The sequence below is a fragment of the Gracilinanus agilis genome, chromosome 2 (genome assembly GCF_016433145.1).
Source record: "Gracilinanus agilis isolate LMUSP501 chromosome 2, AgileGrace, whole genome shotgun sequence".
NCBI lineage: Eukaryota > Metazoa > Chordata > Mammalia > Didelphimorphia > Didelphidae > Gracilinanus > Gracilinanus agilis.
This window is the reverse complement of record NC_058131.1, coordinates 699,040,774-699,056,025: the sequence shown is the minus strand read 5'-3', so window position 1 is coordinate 699,056,025 and position 15,252 is coordinate 699,040,774. Positions and strand designations below refer to the sequence as shown.

Genomic DNA, 15,252 nt, shown 5'->3' with positions numbered 1-15,252 from the left:
GGAGGTCCTAGGTTCAAACCCGGCCTCAGCCACTTCCCAGCTGTGTGACCCTGGGCAAGTCACTTGACCCCCATTGCCCACCCTTACCAATCTTCCACCTATGAGACAATACACTAAAGTACAAGGGTTTAAAAAAAAAATCTATCTGAGTGAGAAAAATATAATCTTCCATTCATACTGATTATTTTTTTGATTATGATGTCATTTAAAAATATTTTGATTGTAGATCCATTGAAGTTTATGTAGTTTAAGTTGCTAATTCAGTCTTTAAAAAAAAAATTATTTAAACTAATCTCTTTTCTGGTTTAACCAGGACCTTTGCAAATAAACGATTTCTTCTTCAGTAGTTTGTATCTCTGTAAAAATTGTTTTGTAGCTGTTGTTTCCTGTAGATATCCTGGTGGGTTTATGCCCTCATAATAAATGCATTTTGTTTCTATGTGAAATGTAATTTTTTTTAACAATCTCTTCCCCCCGAATTTTGTTAATAATATATAGAAATACTGATGATTTTGTAGATTTATTTGAAATCCTCTCTCTGTACCAAAAAGGAGGGGTCAGCCCACTTCCTTAAGTTGGAGGTGTCAGCTTCTGCTCTAGTTTTTTGATAGATGCTTGCTTAGTGCTGTCTCTACATTCCCTCCCACCATAGACCTAGTTAAGCATTTGAAGCTCAACATGTGTAAATAGAACTCAGTCTTATCTTTCCTCCTAAATGCACGCCTCTTTCAAATATGTACATTTTCTTTTTAATATTCAATATAATATTTTATTTTCTCCAGTTACATGTAATAACAATTTTTAACATTTGTTTTTCAAATTTTGAGTTCTAATTCTCTTTTCTCCATCCTCTCCCCCTTCCCTGAGCTGGCAGGCAACTTGGTCTAGATTATACATGTATGGTCATGCAAAACACATATCCATATTGGTCATGCTGTAGAAGAAGACTGCTGTAAAGTCTGCTATAAATTTGACTCAGTTCTCTATATATTTGAGAAATGAGGCCTTTATTAGAGATGCTTGGTGTTAAAAAAAATTCCCAGCTTTCTGCTTCCCTTCTAATCTTGATTGCATTCGTTTTGTTTGTACAAATTAAAATACAATCAGAATTATCCATTTTACATTTTGTAATGCTCTCTCTTGTTTGGTTATAAATTTTTCCCTTCTCCTTAGATCAAACAGGTAAACTATTGCATGCTCCCTTCTCATACTATCACCCTTTATGGCTAAGTTATATACCCATGTATTAGTAAACATTGTGAGATGCTGGTCTCTAACCTAGTTTCTGCCATTCGCTTTTCCAGTTTTCTCAGCAATTTTTGTCAGATAATGGGTTCTTTTCCCAAAAGTTTGGATCTTTATGTTAATTAAACACTAGATTACTGTGATAATTTGCTACTAAGTATTATGTACCTTATCTAGTCCATGGATTCGCTCCTCTCTTTCTTAGCCATTACCATTTGTTTTGATGATTACCACTTTGCAGTCCAGTGAGAGATCTGGTATAGCTAGGCTACCAGCCTTCCAATTTTCGGTCATTCATTTCACTAATTCCCTTGATGGTCTTGTTCTTTTGTTTTTCCAGATGAATTTTGCCATTTTTTCTAGCTCTAAAAAATCCTCTTTGGTAGTTTGATTACTATGGTACGGAAGAGGTAAATTAATTTAGGTAGGATTGTCATTTTCATCATATTGGCTCAGCCTCCCCTCTACCCATTGTGCCACCCAGCTGCCCCTAATTCCTTCAATGTCTTTTTCTTGTCTTATTGCTGAAGGGAGCATTCCTAGTACCCTCCTGAATGATAGTTCTTTCAGCCCTGATTTTACTGGCAAGGCTTCTAGCGCATCCCCATTACAGATAATGCTTATGGATGCTTTTAGATGGATATTGCTTATTCTTTTGAAGAAAGGTCCATTTATTCCTTTCAGTAGTGTTTTGTTCTGGTTTTAACCCTTACCTTCTGTTTTATAATCAATACTGTGTATGAGGGGTAAGGGTAGGCAATGGGGGTTAAGTGACTTGCCCAGGGTCACACAGCTGGGAAGTGTCTGAGGCCCGATTTGAACCTAGAATCCCCCCATCCACTGAGTCACATGGCTGCCCCCTCAGTGTTAACAGAATGGGTGTTAGACTTTCCTATTTCTGTCAAAAGTATTAGCATTTCTCCAGTGTGCAGTTCCCTCAGTCATGTCCATTCAGCTGATTGGGCTGTTGACTCCTCTAGCTTGTTAAAATGACGTCACTTCATGGTTAGATGCCGGCGCTTTGGGAATTTAAAGGGACCTGCGGCTTAGGAGCCGATTTTTTCACCTGATTATTTTCTAATTTCACTCCTTCCTTTGGCCAGTAGAATTCTTTCTTCAGTAGTTTGTGTTGGGCCGGTCAGCTCTTTTCTAGGCTGCCTTTACAAGGTCTCTTCCGCGCCCCCCCCCTCCCCTCTTTTCCTTTCCCTCCATCCCAACAGACACTGCAGCCTCTGCAGGTAGGGGCTGGGCTCTGCTTACAAAGGGCGGAGCCTCTCAGCTCGAGGCGGGGTGGGGGCGGGGCTGCTGCTGTGGCTCCGCCCTGGGAACCTGGCCGGCCTTTCTGGGTAGCTCAGGTACTGGGCATGCGCAGCCTGGCCAAAGCGAAAGTGGCTTCTGCTCCCTCTGCCCCCTTCCCGGGCGCCTCAGGGACTGGCCTGGAAGAGTCCCTTGGCGCCACGGAGAGATACGGGGAGCTGGAGCGGGGCCTGTGAGTGGTGAGTGCTGCCCGGGGCACCCGGAGCCCCCCTCCCTGCACCAAGACCCCCCCACACACACACTCACCTGTGCGGAGGAGGGGGAGGAATCCCCATGAACCCGCCCCTCATCCACACCTCACAGCAGGTCAAGGAGCCCCCCCCCCGTAGAAGACCCCATAATCCCCCCATGCAAGACCTCCCATAACTCCCCAATATATGGCCCCTACAAGACCCATTTTGAGCCCCTCCATATGGGCCCCCCATAACCGGCCCATCTGCTCCTGGCTGGCAGACGGAGGAGGAGCCACCCCCCCCCCCCATATCACCCTCCGTACAGGACCCTCATAACCCCTCCCATCTACACCTCACAGCAGACCTTGAAGGAACTCCAAGTACAGCCCCCACAATCACCCCCATACTACACATGAGCCCCAGTATGACTCCAGAAGCCCTCAAGTAGATGTCCCATGATCCCCCAGGAAATCCCTGCCAAGTGCCCTCTTTACAAGACCCTTCATGAACCGTCTATCCACACCTCACAGGCAGAGGAAGGAGCCCCTCAATACAACCCCCATAAAAGACCCCCCCCAGCTCCTACCCCCCATTATACCCTGTGACTGACCCTCTCTTCCCTCCCTGGGTCCCCCGAGTTCCTCTGTTGGACTTGGGAGCAAGTGCTGCTGGGCAGTGGTTTGACCTTAGCCTCCTGCCTTACCTATCTAGGTGCCCTTGGATATGACTGGGTCTGGATGTAGAACCCTACTGGGGGCCCCTGAGGACAGAACCCTGCACTCCCCTCCCCCCTTGGCTCTTGCAGCCAGGGCAATCTGGGGAGGGCAGAGGGTAGAGAGCTGCCTGGTTGGGCTGGGCTTGCAGAGCACCCAGTTGTCTGTAGGGCTGGGCTCCAAGCTCTCCTCTGACCTTACTGGCCCCCACTCCCAGCATTTCTGCCTACTCCTGCTAGCCGTGCGGCTCCCTGCACTCAGGGTTCCTTGTGTAAAATGGGTATGTGGGAGTGGATGCCAGCTTGGGAGTCCATCCTGTAGAACTACCCCCCTTGCTGCTCTGTAGACTCCTGGGCTTTTCTGTTAGGGGCAGCCCGAGCATATTCCGGTTCACCTGCCCCATTGTGGAGATGAGACAGTGGTTGTGGGCCTTGGTGGAACAGGAGGGGCCCCAGGAGTTGGGGTGGGGGGAGATCTGGTCCAGATAAGGAAACAGACAGGGAAGGCTCATACACCGCAGCATTGTAGACTGTCTCAGGAGTGACCTGGCCATTTTACAGAGGAGCAAACTGAGGCCCCCAGAGTTTCATCTGGAGAGTCAGAATTTAAACTCCAGTCTTGAGGTACTTCATTTCTCTTCCCAGAAAGCACAGAAGCTTAGTAACCTGGTCTTCCTCCTTCATAAGCACTGGGTTGTGAGGGACACTCAGGCTTCAGTCCCTGTCCCCCTTTCTAGGTGAGGAAGTGATGAGTCTGCTAGGCCAAGGTCACTTGGCTAGTAAATGCCAGGGTCAGGGAAGTGTCCTTCCTCCCCCCACTCGTCCCCAGCTTGGCCTCCCACCTCTGTGTAGCGCTTCCCCCCTCCCCAGATTCTCTTTGGGCTCAGAGAGACCCTCACTTATTCCTCCTGAAGCCGGGGTGCTTCAGCTTCACTCCCCTGGCTGGTGTCTCTGAAAGTTTTTATTTCCGAACCTGACTTAAGCACCCTCTCTGTACCAAATAAACCTGAGGAAAGAGCAGTAAAGCCTGGCCTTCTGCAGAGAATGGAACCATGGGACTCACCCACTGAATGGCTGTGCAGGGCTTTCGGACCTTTGTGATGGCCTGAGTCAGCACTTGTGGAAGCCCAGCCTCCATCCCCGCTCCTGGTTTGGGCAGGAGAGGAGCGGGTCTAGGGGCTTAGTGTCTCCAGAACATCACTTTACTGTGCTGGCATTTGTTTACATCCCCCCCCAATTACATCCATAAACATTTAGAGTAAACAAACTGGAGAGGCCAGCCTTTATAGCCTGTGTCCTAAATCCCCAGGTAGTATTAATGCAGTAGGACAGTTCTAAACCTGTATTCCTCACTGGGGGCTCCATCATTTCCTGAAATCTCCGAGTGGTTTGTGCTCTCAATTTTCTCAGCTCAGTAGCCGGCTTTCTGTCCCGGGAAGTAAATTTTGGGTGTATTTGTAAAACTTTTGCTTGGCTGGATAGAGAATTGACTGACCTAATCTGCTGGCTGAGTGGGGAATGTGGAAAAGATGAGGGGAGCGGGCCGGGGAGTCCAAGCTAGTGAATCTGCTTCCTCTGGGGGTGCACGCTGATACTGTGTCTGCACTGCTGCCCCTTTTCAGAGCAGCAGCGTATCAAAATAGAAATAATCTCAAATGAATATTTAAGTGCCAGTATGAAAATCCATTTCAGAGACCCTGTTATTGAGTTTCAGGAGATGTGGGCTATTGTCTAATCCTTCCTTCCCTTCCATCCTCCCAAGGTAATTAAGAGTTGTTGTGGGTTCTTTTTTCCAAAATCTCTTGGGAGATTATATCCCTTTTCAACAAATTTAAGTAGAGCAAAAGAAACTTGATTTCCTTGCTGGGAATACTTTATAGTAAAACAGAATTGCATGAAAAAAACCCACTTTTTTCCAATTGTTCTTCTTTTCCCCCCGGCACCAATTAGTACTTTGTAAGCTCAGGCCACATTAATTAATAGGATATTTAGATTTATGAGAATATCAGTAATCTGCATAAAATTGTGATTTGATTATGATCTGACTGAGGCACAGGGGGTGGGGTAGTGGAAAGAGCTTTCAATTTGTTCTCCTCCGTGGGCCTCTATGAGGAGGAGACACAAAGATCTCCAAGGTTCCTTCCAGCTCTCTTGATACCTGGTCCAGGATCTCTGACCCAGCTTGGAGCCCTACTTCCCAAAGTCCTTTTCACCTTGAAATCTGGGACCCCTTAGCAGTGTGTAGATAGAAATCACTCCCTAAGTTTGTCCTACCCCGCATCCCATTTTACGTGCGTACTTTGCGTGATGGAGGGGGACAGAAGTAAAAGGTGTAGTGCGTGAGGGGAAAATCTCTCTCTGGGTTGGCACAGCAGTGGAAGATGGCCTGGTGCGGGAGCTCTGGTGCCTGCGTGTGCACACATAGCCATGGACCTTGGGCTTCTCCATCCCTATATTTACCTGGAAGTCAAGGCCTGGGTCCTTAGACTGAATCTCTTAGAAGCATTCCCTGGAGGTCCTTGAGAGGAGGGGCCCCTGTTGTCCGACCAGTAGAGGCCTTCTGGGCCACTTAGGCCTGTCTAGCCTCAGCATATTTGGGCTTCTGACAGCTCTTGTTACAGGAGAGTCTTTTGCCTTTGACAGTTTTCTGCCTTCTCTCTTCCAGGCATCATTCATCTTTCTTCTCTCCACAGCTCTACAGAACAAGTCTAATCCTGCTCCTGCATGGAAGCCTTCCTGGTTTGTCCAGGCCACAACTAGGTCTTCCCTTGGCCTTCTCTTCCCTGGACCCAGAACTCCCTAGTTCATTCCACTAATCTTTCCAAGGATCCACAATCAGAAGCTTGAGGGCAGAGATGAGATTTTGCCTTTCTTTGTACCTTCAGCACTTCGTACAGGGCTTATGCAGTGCTTCTTGCCTGACTGTTGATGAAGGCTTGGTTTCAGGGGTGTTAATGGAGAGAAGTTTGATTGGGCTTAGAGTCAGGAAGCCTGGAGTTCTAATCTTGCCCTTCCAACCATGGTCACATCTTTTCTGAGCTTTGATTACCTTGTCTATAAAATGGGGATGAATTGACCTGTAGCCTCTAATCCACTGGGCTGTGTCAGGGCCACTTGATCAGCCTGGCATTACTGATGGCATAAATAACTGCCATTACGACTCCCACTACATAGCCTGAATGGGCCAAACAGTGTAGAGCCCAGGGGAGTTCTGTGACTGCTGATTAGGATCACAGTGCCTGTCCCCCTCATCTTTACCCAGTGGCTCCTTTTATTTCAATTAAATCTCTTGATTAAATGGCGCTGGCCTGGTCCTCGGCTTTCCAGCCAGAGCTGGCTGCCATGTTGTTATTGCTGTTGGAGAGCCCCATCTAGGTAGAGGACTTGACCTCTCTTAATGTTCACTTTCACATTGCATTGATTCCGGCTGTTATTCCAGCCTTTTGAGTCTTGTTGGATCCTGGGCTTGCCATCCCACATGGTGCTGTTCCTTGTAGCTTTGGGTCACTAGCAGGATGTGTAAGACATCTCTGATTTCCTCAGGGTCATTGATAAAAATGTTGGCATTCCTTGGGCCAAATATGGAGTCTTGTCGGCCAGCTTTGGGGAACTTCCTGGAAATGGCACCTGGTCTTGAGTGCTTGTGCTTTGTATGTCCTACTAAATCAACCCTACCAAAAATAGATACCTGGTAAAAAAAATAGAAGGTTGCTAATAAACCCAGAAGGATAATAGGAGAACTCAAGAGGATAGATGTAGTTTCCTCTTAGAGAACTCTCTAAATACCAGCTGAAGTCTCTGGGTATTCTAGCCCCCTATTAGTGAGAGTAAAGCAGAATCACTTTCTCTCACTGAGCCAGTCGCACAAAATGCCTTTGAGACAATGTTGCATAAAGTCAATATCTCTGTTCAAAGAGAGGGTACCAACTGAGGATCAGAACAAGGTGTCCCTGACTCTAAAGGATCTAGCTACCCAAACCACCACAATCTTCTTACCTCGCAAGAGGGAGCCTTCCGGTCTTCAGGCTAACCTAATAGCTCCCCTAAAAGAGCTGGCTCTATGACCCTCAGTAGTTGGTTTGGTTGAGTTCAAAAGCTGTCTCCCAAAACCTGTTATGATTGCTCTAAAAATGACCAAGTCCAACCCCGGTGGGTCTGACTCCTGAGGTAAAACCTCAAAGCCAACCTGATAGGATTTTAGACAAAACCTTCTGGAAAGTTGATAAAAACACAGTAGGTGTAGTTAGATCCTTTGCTAGATGTTCTCCAAACAGACAGAGAGCCTCCAAAGATGATTTTGGGGTTTTTCCTTCTCCACAGACAGCCTGAGGTAGCCAAGCTCCGATAAGCCAGTCTTCAGGACAGGAAGAGCCTTGCTACCACAGGAAGTCACTCACTCTAACAGTTGTCCCTTCCAAACTGCTCCTCCTCTGCCCTCTGCCTGCTAAAATACTTTCTCTAGACTTCCTAGTATGCACCTTAAAGACAACCTTCCATTTCTCTTCAATCTTATCCTTATCTCTAGCCTTTTCCCATTACATTTCCTCCCTCTGATCATTTGAGTAAATTTGTTGAAGACAAATTTCTCATGATCACTAGTAAATATATAAATCCGCCTTATTGTAAACCTATCTTCTTATACTTACCGAAAATAACAAACAGTCCTATTCTAAACTTATCTATCTTTCCTACTCCTATTCACTACCTTACTCTACGGATATACTCTAGGGCAGGGATCGGCAACCTTTTTGGCCGTGAGAGCCATAAACGCCACATTTTTTTAAATGTAATTTCATGAGAGCCATTCAGTGCTCACGGAATGCGCTCCTGTAACAGCGCCAGAAAAAAAAATGGACTTCATGGCTCCTGCAGAAAGAGCCAGATCTGGCCCTCAAAAGAGCCTGATATGGCTCAAAAGCCATACATTGCCGACCCCTGCTATAGGGGAAAAAAGGGAAATAGAGAATTACAATAAGCTGTTTTGCAGAAAGCAAAAACAAAATGCAAATATTTGCAAAAAAAAGAGTAGATAATTCAAAATATTAAATGCTAAAGAATATAAAGAATATAAATATAAATATAAAGAATCCAAAAATGCAAAATGCAAAACTTTTACAAAAATAGTTGTTACAAAGACTACATTGTCATTCTAAAGCTAATACAGAAAACCACATTTGTCTACAAATCTTATACTAATCTAGCATAATTGCAAAGAGAAAATTCCAACAAACTCAATGTAGCTTACTTACGCTTTTACAAAAACAATAATCTCTATCTAATTGTGTAAAAAATCATTCCAAAATGCAGGCCAAAAAACTTATGCAAAGTGCATCTAGAAATCTTAGTTGAACAATTCAAAGCAAAACTTTTCTCTATGCTAAACCTTATCCTAGTACAAAAAACAAAACTGATTATAGATAACTGAAAACTGTGTTTCCTATCCTTAATATCTAAGGTCTTTTTTTATAACATTATAACTATTCACACAGCTAATTGACAGAAATCTGTACATATTTACATCTATGCACAAATGATTTCCTGTACAAATCTACAAACATATATAGATCTAATAAAATTTAACTCTTACAACTTTGTAACTATTCACAATATAATATATAGAATCTGTACATTATTTACATTTTTACACATTTTGCTATTCTGGGTATATTATCTCTAAACAAAGGTACAAAGTTTATACTGGGCAGAAGTTGGAGAAGCCCGGCTGTCTGAAATTGGGCTGCTTGTAAAGGATTAAATCTCTTGCTCCAGTAGAAGAGATTCCATTAAATTCAAACATTTCCCAAGTACCCCCCATGTGCCAAGCCCTGCCATTTGGTGGGGGAACAAGGGGAGTGTGTGCAGTACCTGAAGAGGAAGAAAGGAAAGGGGCAGCCAGAAGGCTCAGCAGATGGAGAGCCAGGCCCAGAGATGGGAGGTCCTGGATTCAAATGTGGCCTCAGCCACTTCCTTACTGTGTGATTCTGGACAAGTCACTTGACCTCCATGGTCTAATGCTGACCACTCTTTTGCCTTGGAACCAATACACAGTATTAAGTCCAAGATGGAAGGTGAAGGTTTTAAAAAAAAAAAAAAAGAATCTGCATTAAGAGTCTCTGTTTGATTACATGCCGCCATGACCATCCAGCCAGTGAAATTGCTGGATTATTAGCCTGGAAAATGAAATCCAGTGGATCCTAATTACACTCTCCGAGCCTGAGCTGGTGAAATGCCCAGAATTCCCTTCTTATGCCGCTGGCCCAGGACCTGCTAGGAAAGCGAGGATCCTCTCGTCTGTATGAACTGGCGTAAATGGCTCTGTGGCATGGTGGAGGAAGCAAAGGAATCCAGTCAGCTCCCCCCGCCATCTCTGTCTCTGTCTCTCTCTTTCTCTCTGTCTCCCCTCTTCTGTCTCTCCCTCTTTCCCCTCTTCTCTGTCTCACCCGTGTCCCCCCCCCCTCTCCCTCCCCTCCTCTTTCTCTGTCTCTCTCCCTGTCTCTTTCTCCCTCTCCCCTTCTCCCCCCATTCACACATATGTATGTACATCCACATCCTCAGTGGCTCTATACATATAGAAATCAGTAGAAATCGATTTCTGGCTGTCTCAGAGAGAGCTGGCTTTGGGTTTTTGTTTGCCGGGAGTCCGGTAGCCGTGTCCCTCTGTATCCCTTTAGGCACGTGCCGCCCGTTTGCCCCTCGGGCCTGGCTGTTTCAGGGAGTCTTTGGCTGGAGCTGGGATTTCTGGGGTGCCCACACGAGGACGTCCCATGGGTTCCTTTTAGAGGGGAGGAGCACGAAGCCCCCTCGTGTTGTTGCCCCCTCAGCTACTCCAAGAAAGAACTGATTTTGTTTTACACTAACTTTGTGTATCACCAGCCTGGACGGCCCGTCCCAGCAGTCTGGAGTGAAGGCCAGGAGCAGAGTCTGCCCCCCTGGGGCTGGTCCAGGCAGGCACTTGTTCGGTCTCTTGGTAGAGGTTGGGCTGTCCGGACAGAGAAGCGTTCCCTGCTCTGGCGCCAGTGTAGACAGCCATCGTGGATGGGTGGCCCCTTCCCCTGGGGGCTTCCTGGACACGGAGCCCCTGAGGGGGAGCAGGCGTGCCAGTGGCTTGCCCAACTGGTCAGCGGTGGGATGTTCTCTCTTGGTTTCGTTAGGGTCCGAGGAAGCTTCTGGTGGGCAGAGAGTGCTGGCGAGCGAGCGGCCCTCGGAGTCGGGAGAGCCAAGTTTGAGTTGTGCCCCAACGTGTCCTGGTTGGGAGACCCTGTGGGTAAGTCCCCAACAATGCTTCAGACCCCAGCTCATGGACAGAGCTGAGTGCGAGCTCCACGGGCAGCCTCTAGGCGGTCCCTGCCACAGGGGCTTCCTCTCTGGTGGAGATGACCCCTGCGGTGATTGCTGGAGGATCTGCTCGGATGGCTGGGTCTGGGAGTGGCCTTGTTTAGCTGGGGGGTTCCGGGTCTGGTGTCCCTGGTGGTGGGAAGAGGAGAGACCCAGCATTTGCTGGGGGTGGCCACAAGGTGCTGACTGGCTTGCTCAGAGTGAGTGTTCCACACCGGGAGCCCCCAAGCACAGAAGAAACACAAAGTTAGGATTTGAGAACTGGAAGATCTCTCGGTCCCTCCAGCGTGGCCGAGGCTTTCTCTAGGAATGGGAACCCTGGCCAAAGGCTGGACACGGAGGCTGCAGAGGTCAGGGGCTCAGTCCTGGCCTCCATCGTCGGGCGGAGGAGTGGGCCTTCCCAGCTCTTTCTGTGCGCGCCCCCCTCGGGTAGGTGGGAAGGCCGAGGCCTCGGGCTGATGGCGGCCAGCATTGGCAGGATGCTGCTGTGTGCGGGGTGCCGGGCTCAGCCCCCCAGAGAGGGTCTCATTCGATCCTTGCAGCCACCCTAGGAGGGAGGGGCCAGGAGTCCCCCATTTGACAGATAGGGAAACGGAGGCCGGCTGCTTCTGTGAGAGTACGAGGTCTTCCTGTCTTGTTTTTGTGCTCTGGGCCCCCTCGCTGAGGTCTGACTCTTCAACCCACACCTGTGCTCGGGCCGGTCCGCACCCGCAGGCTAAAGTTCTGGGCTTCAGAGCGCCTGGACAGACGAGGGGCCAAGGGTCAGACTGCAGGCACCATCCCGGGAGATGGCCTGACCCAGGCACAGGCAGCCCTGACGGGGGAGCTCCCTGCCTTCCCCCTGATGTGAGTTGGAGGTGATGGACAGCCGGGTCAGATGTGCTAGTGTAGACGCGCCAGTGTAGACATGCGTGACTCTCCTGAGAAGAGGCTTTGGAGGAGCAACAGGCTCGTGGTCTGAGACAGACGAGGAAGGAAGAGCCCCAGGAGGGTGTGAAGGTGCCCAGCCGAGAGCGGGAGGGAGAGCGCGCCGCGCTGCCATTTTAATGGGTCATCTGTAATCGTGGAAGAGTGGATGGCACAGGGGAGGGAGGCCGGAGTCCCCTCTGAGAAACCAGCTGCTGGTGACTGGGCAAGTCATCGCGTGGCCCAGTGCCTCAGTTTCCTCACCTGTAAAATGGTGGCTGCCCAGAACCTACGAACCCCCTCTGGGGCCTGTGGGCTGGGCAGCCTTAGACAAGCCTCAGAGCCTCTCGGGGCCACTGACTCAGCGTTCAGGGTGATTGGCTTTGTTGGAGGGGTTTTCCTCGTTGGGACTGCTCACAGCCCAGAAGGCCCAAGTCTGGAGAGGAGGCCTCCAGGCCAGCGTGGCTCTGCCGGCGTCGCTCTGCTTCAGCCCCAGCCTCAGGGGCTCCCTCCTGACTTGAGGTCAAAGCAAGGATGGGACTCATATTGGGGGGGGCTCATTTATTTGGTGACCCGACCCCCCGCCCCGAGCACAGCTGGAGTCTCTGGACTGCTGGGACCCTGGAGCTGGGCAGGATTATGTTAGAGAAGGACTGTAAGCAGCCACGTAGGCCACAGCCAGCCTCGCCTCCTTCTGGCCTTGCTGCGAGAAGTCCAGCCTTCTCGGCCTGCTGCTGTCTTTCCTGTCCTCCACCTCGGGAACTCTTTGGAAAATGCGAGCCTAAGAGGCAGAGCGTGCAGGAGAGCCGCAGCACCCGAACAGTGTGACGCCGCCAGGGAGGACATTGGCCCCTGATGGGGTACCCCTTCGGCTCCTCCAGGGCTCCAGGGTGCCCTTCAGCCCCACCCCCCCCCGGGCTCCAGAATGTTCCTTCAGCTCCTCACCAAGGGCTCTGGGGTGCTCCTTCAGCTCCCCCTCAAGGGCTCTGGGGTGCCCCTTCAGCTTCTCACCAAGGGTTCTGGGGTGCCCCTTCAGCTTCTCACCAAGGGCTCTGGGGTGCTTCTTCAGCTTTTCACCAAGGGCTCTGGGGTGCCCCTTCAGCAACTCACCAAAGGCTCCAGGGTGCCCCTTTAGTTCCTCCCTGAGGGCTTTGGCACCTGATGGAGTACCCTTTCAGCTCTTCCCCTAGGGCTCAGGGGTGCCCCCTTTGGCTCCTTCCCCAGGGTTCCAGGCTTCCCCCTTCAGCTCCTCCCTGAGGGCTTCCCCTGCCTCAAGTTGTCCTGTTTTACCCAGCTCCTGCCTTGGACACTGGCCTCCGAGGACGTGTAAGGACTCATGAAGCCCCTCGGCCGCTTGGTGGACGGTGCCGGCATTGGACAGTGGCTGCCTCCCTGGCCAACTGGTCCCTGGAGACTCTGCTGACCACACCGAGCCAGCTGACCTGCTGCAACCCCTTGACTATGCTGGCATCCTTTTTGTTCATTTGTGTTTAGGTGGATAGAAGCCCCAGCTTTGGGGGGCCCTGGGAAGGCTCCTCCCAATACTGTCTCTCTCTCTCTTCTCCTCCAGACTTTGTCAAGGAAACAGTGTGGGATGATAACATTGGTTCTTAGGCCTGGGGCCACAAGGGGGGTCCCTGCTCAGAGAGCCTCAGGTACCTCCAGAGGGCATGAATGGATCCAGGAGTGGATCAGCACCCAGATTTAGTTTTCATGCTCATCTGTGGAGCTCTGGGCAGTGACCAGCCACTTTGTGGGGGTAGCCTTGTCAGCGTCCACCCAGACCTCATGAGGAAGGGGGCGGCCTGGGGAAAGGCTCCGTCCTCTCCTCAGGTAGACATGCCGCCGTTCCCTAGTCACTGGTTCGCCGCCTGCTCGCACTTCACCGAGGACGCCTTCCACCTGCCTCATGGCTCTCGGGAACACTTTGGGGCCAGAAGCCCAGGCTGGGGGAGCCTTCAGAGGCCATTTGCTAACTTGACAGCAGCAGCAAGCTTTCGGGGTGTCCATACCCCAGGCTGGGCTCCCCTTCCCAAATCCTGAAAGCAGCTCCTACACATTTTGGCCCTTTGGCACGGATTTCCGCGGGGTGCCCAGGCCGGTGTCCGGTGAACACAGCCATGTGTGACAGCGAGCCTGGACAGAGGACTGGCCTGAGAGTCCTGGGCATCGAGGTCACCTCCCGCCTGTGGCATCGTGTCTGGGTGCCGCAGAGCATTTAAGCTCCAAGCAGCCTGGCCGGCTCTGAGAAGGGCAGCAGGCGGGTGCTGGCTGGAGCACGGAGCGTGGCATCGGGGAGGCGGGTTGGAAACCTGCCACGGGCTGCCCTTTCTTGTTTCCTCGGCCCCCTCCTATATAAAGAGCGACCGGCCATCCCATCCCCCCATCTCCAGACGCTTTGTTTCAGGGGACGGGGGGGGGGGGGGGGGAGGAGACTTTCCAAACTTTCCCTCAGCCACAGCTGGAAAGTGGGCGCACGGTGGGAAGGACGGGTCAGCCGGGACGGCGGCGGGCGGGGACGGCGGCGGGAAAATGGTAATGAAGTTGTTAACTTGTGCTTCACGTCCCTCTCCGGCGCCGGCCTGACATGACAACCGCCGTCCAGGCTCTCCTCATAACCTTTAAGAAAGAGCCGCGGCTCGTCCCCGCTGGGTTAGCGTGTCTGTCACGGCGCGGAGAGGCCCGCTCTAATTAGTACAAATCAAGTCCCATGTTAGGGGCCGCGCGCGCCTCTCTGTTGTGCGATTAATATTTAAAATGCGGATCGCAATGCTCGCCCCGCTCTTCCCCCTTCCGAGCAGCGAGCGCTGTTTGTTGTGAATTCCGCAGCGAGTCTCTAAGAATCTGATTAACCCGCAGGGTCATCTTATAATGTAATTATTAATGATTGATTCTGTTTATCCTGGAAATCAATAGAGCAGCCAAAACGGTTCGGTCTCTATTTGGACTCGATTTCGTACATTCTGCAAACACGGCCCCGTGACAAAACGCACGTGCCGCTATTACCCCGAGCGCGGCCCGAGCGCGCCGTGATTAGTTCCATATAATTATTGGGAGAGGTGGCGCTTCTTACATGACTTATGTTAATATGGCAAAGAGTGTTAACATCTCCTGCCACTAATAGTTAGGGTGGGGACGGATAGTAATTGATCTTCCTGGGAGTGCGCCATGGAAAAACAATTCCGGCTGTTTGAAGTATATTTTACAAGTGTGCATGGGGCCTTGGGGATGTTGTAGGGAAAAACCCAATTGTACAGTTGCCATGGGAACCCAATTAGAATAGATTGCTTGGATTTTTTTCTGTCTTTCATCTTGACCAAAAATCTAATGTACTTTAAATGTTTTCATATGAAATTTTATTCATATACTGACTTGATATAGTGATGGATCTTTCTTTCTCTCCTTTTCTCATTCTCTCTTCCTCCCTCCTTCCCTCCCTCCCATACCTCTTTCTTTTTCCTCTCCTCCCTCTCTTTCTGCCTCCTTTCCTTCCTTTCTTTCTCCTTTCCTTCCTTCCTTCCTTTCTTCCCTCCCTCCCTCCCTTCCTTTCTTCCCTCCCTCCCT

At 50.0% G+C, this 15,252-nt stretch overlaps 1 protein-coding gene across 1 annotated transcript in view; it reads left to right on the top strand.

Annotated features, from left to right (window-relative positions):
* Positions 1-2,681: 2,681 nt before the first annotated feature.
* Positions 2,682-15,252, top strand: part of MGMT (O-6-methylguanine-DNA methyltransferase) — a 209,821-nt gene continuing 197,250 nt past the window's right edge. The window contains exon 1 of the mRNA XM_044659189.1: positions 2,682-2,741. The gene's annotated coding sequence lies outside the window, so the exon portion shown is untranslated. The remainder of the gene's footprint in view (positions 2,742-15,252) is intronic.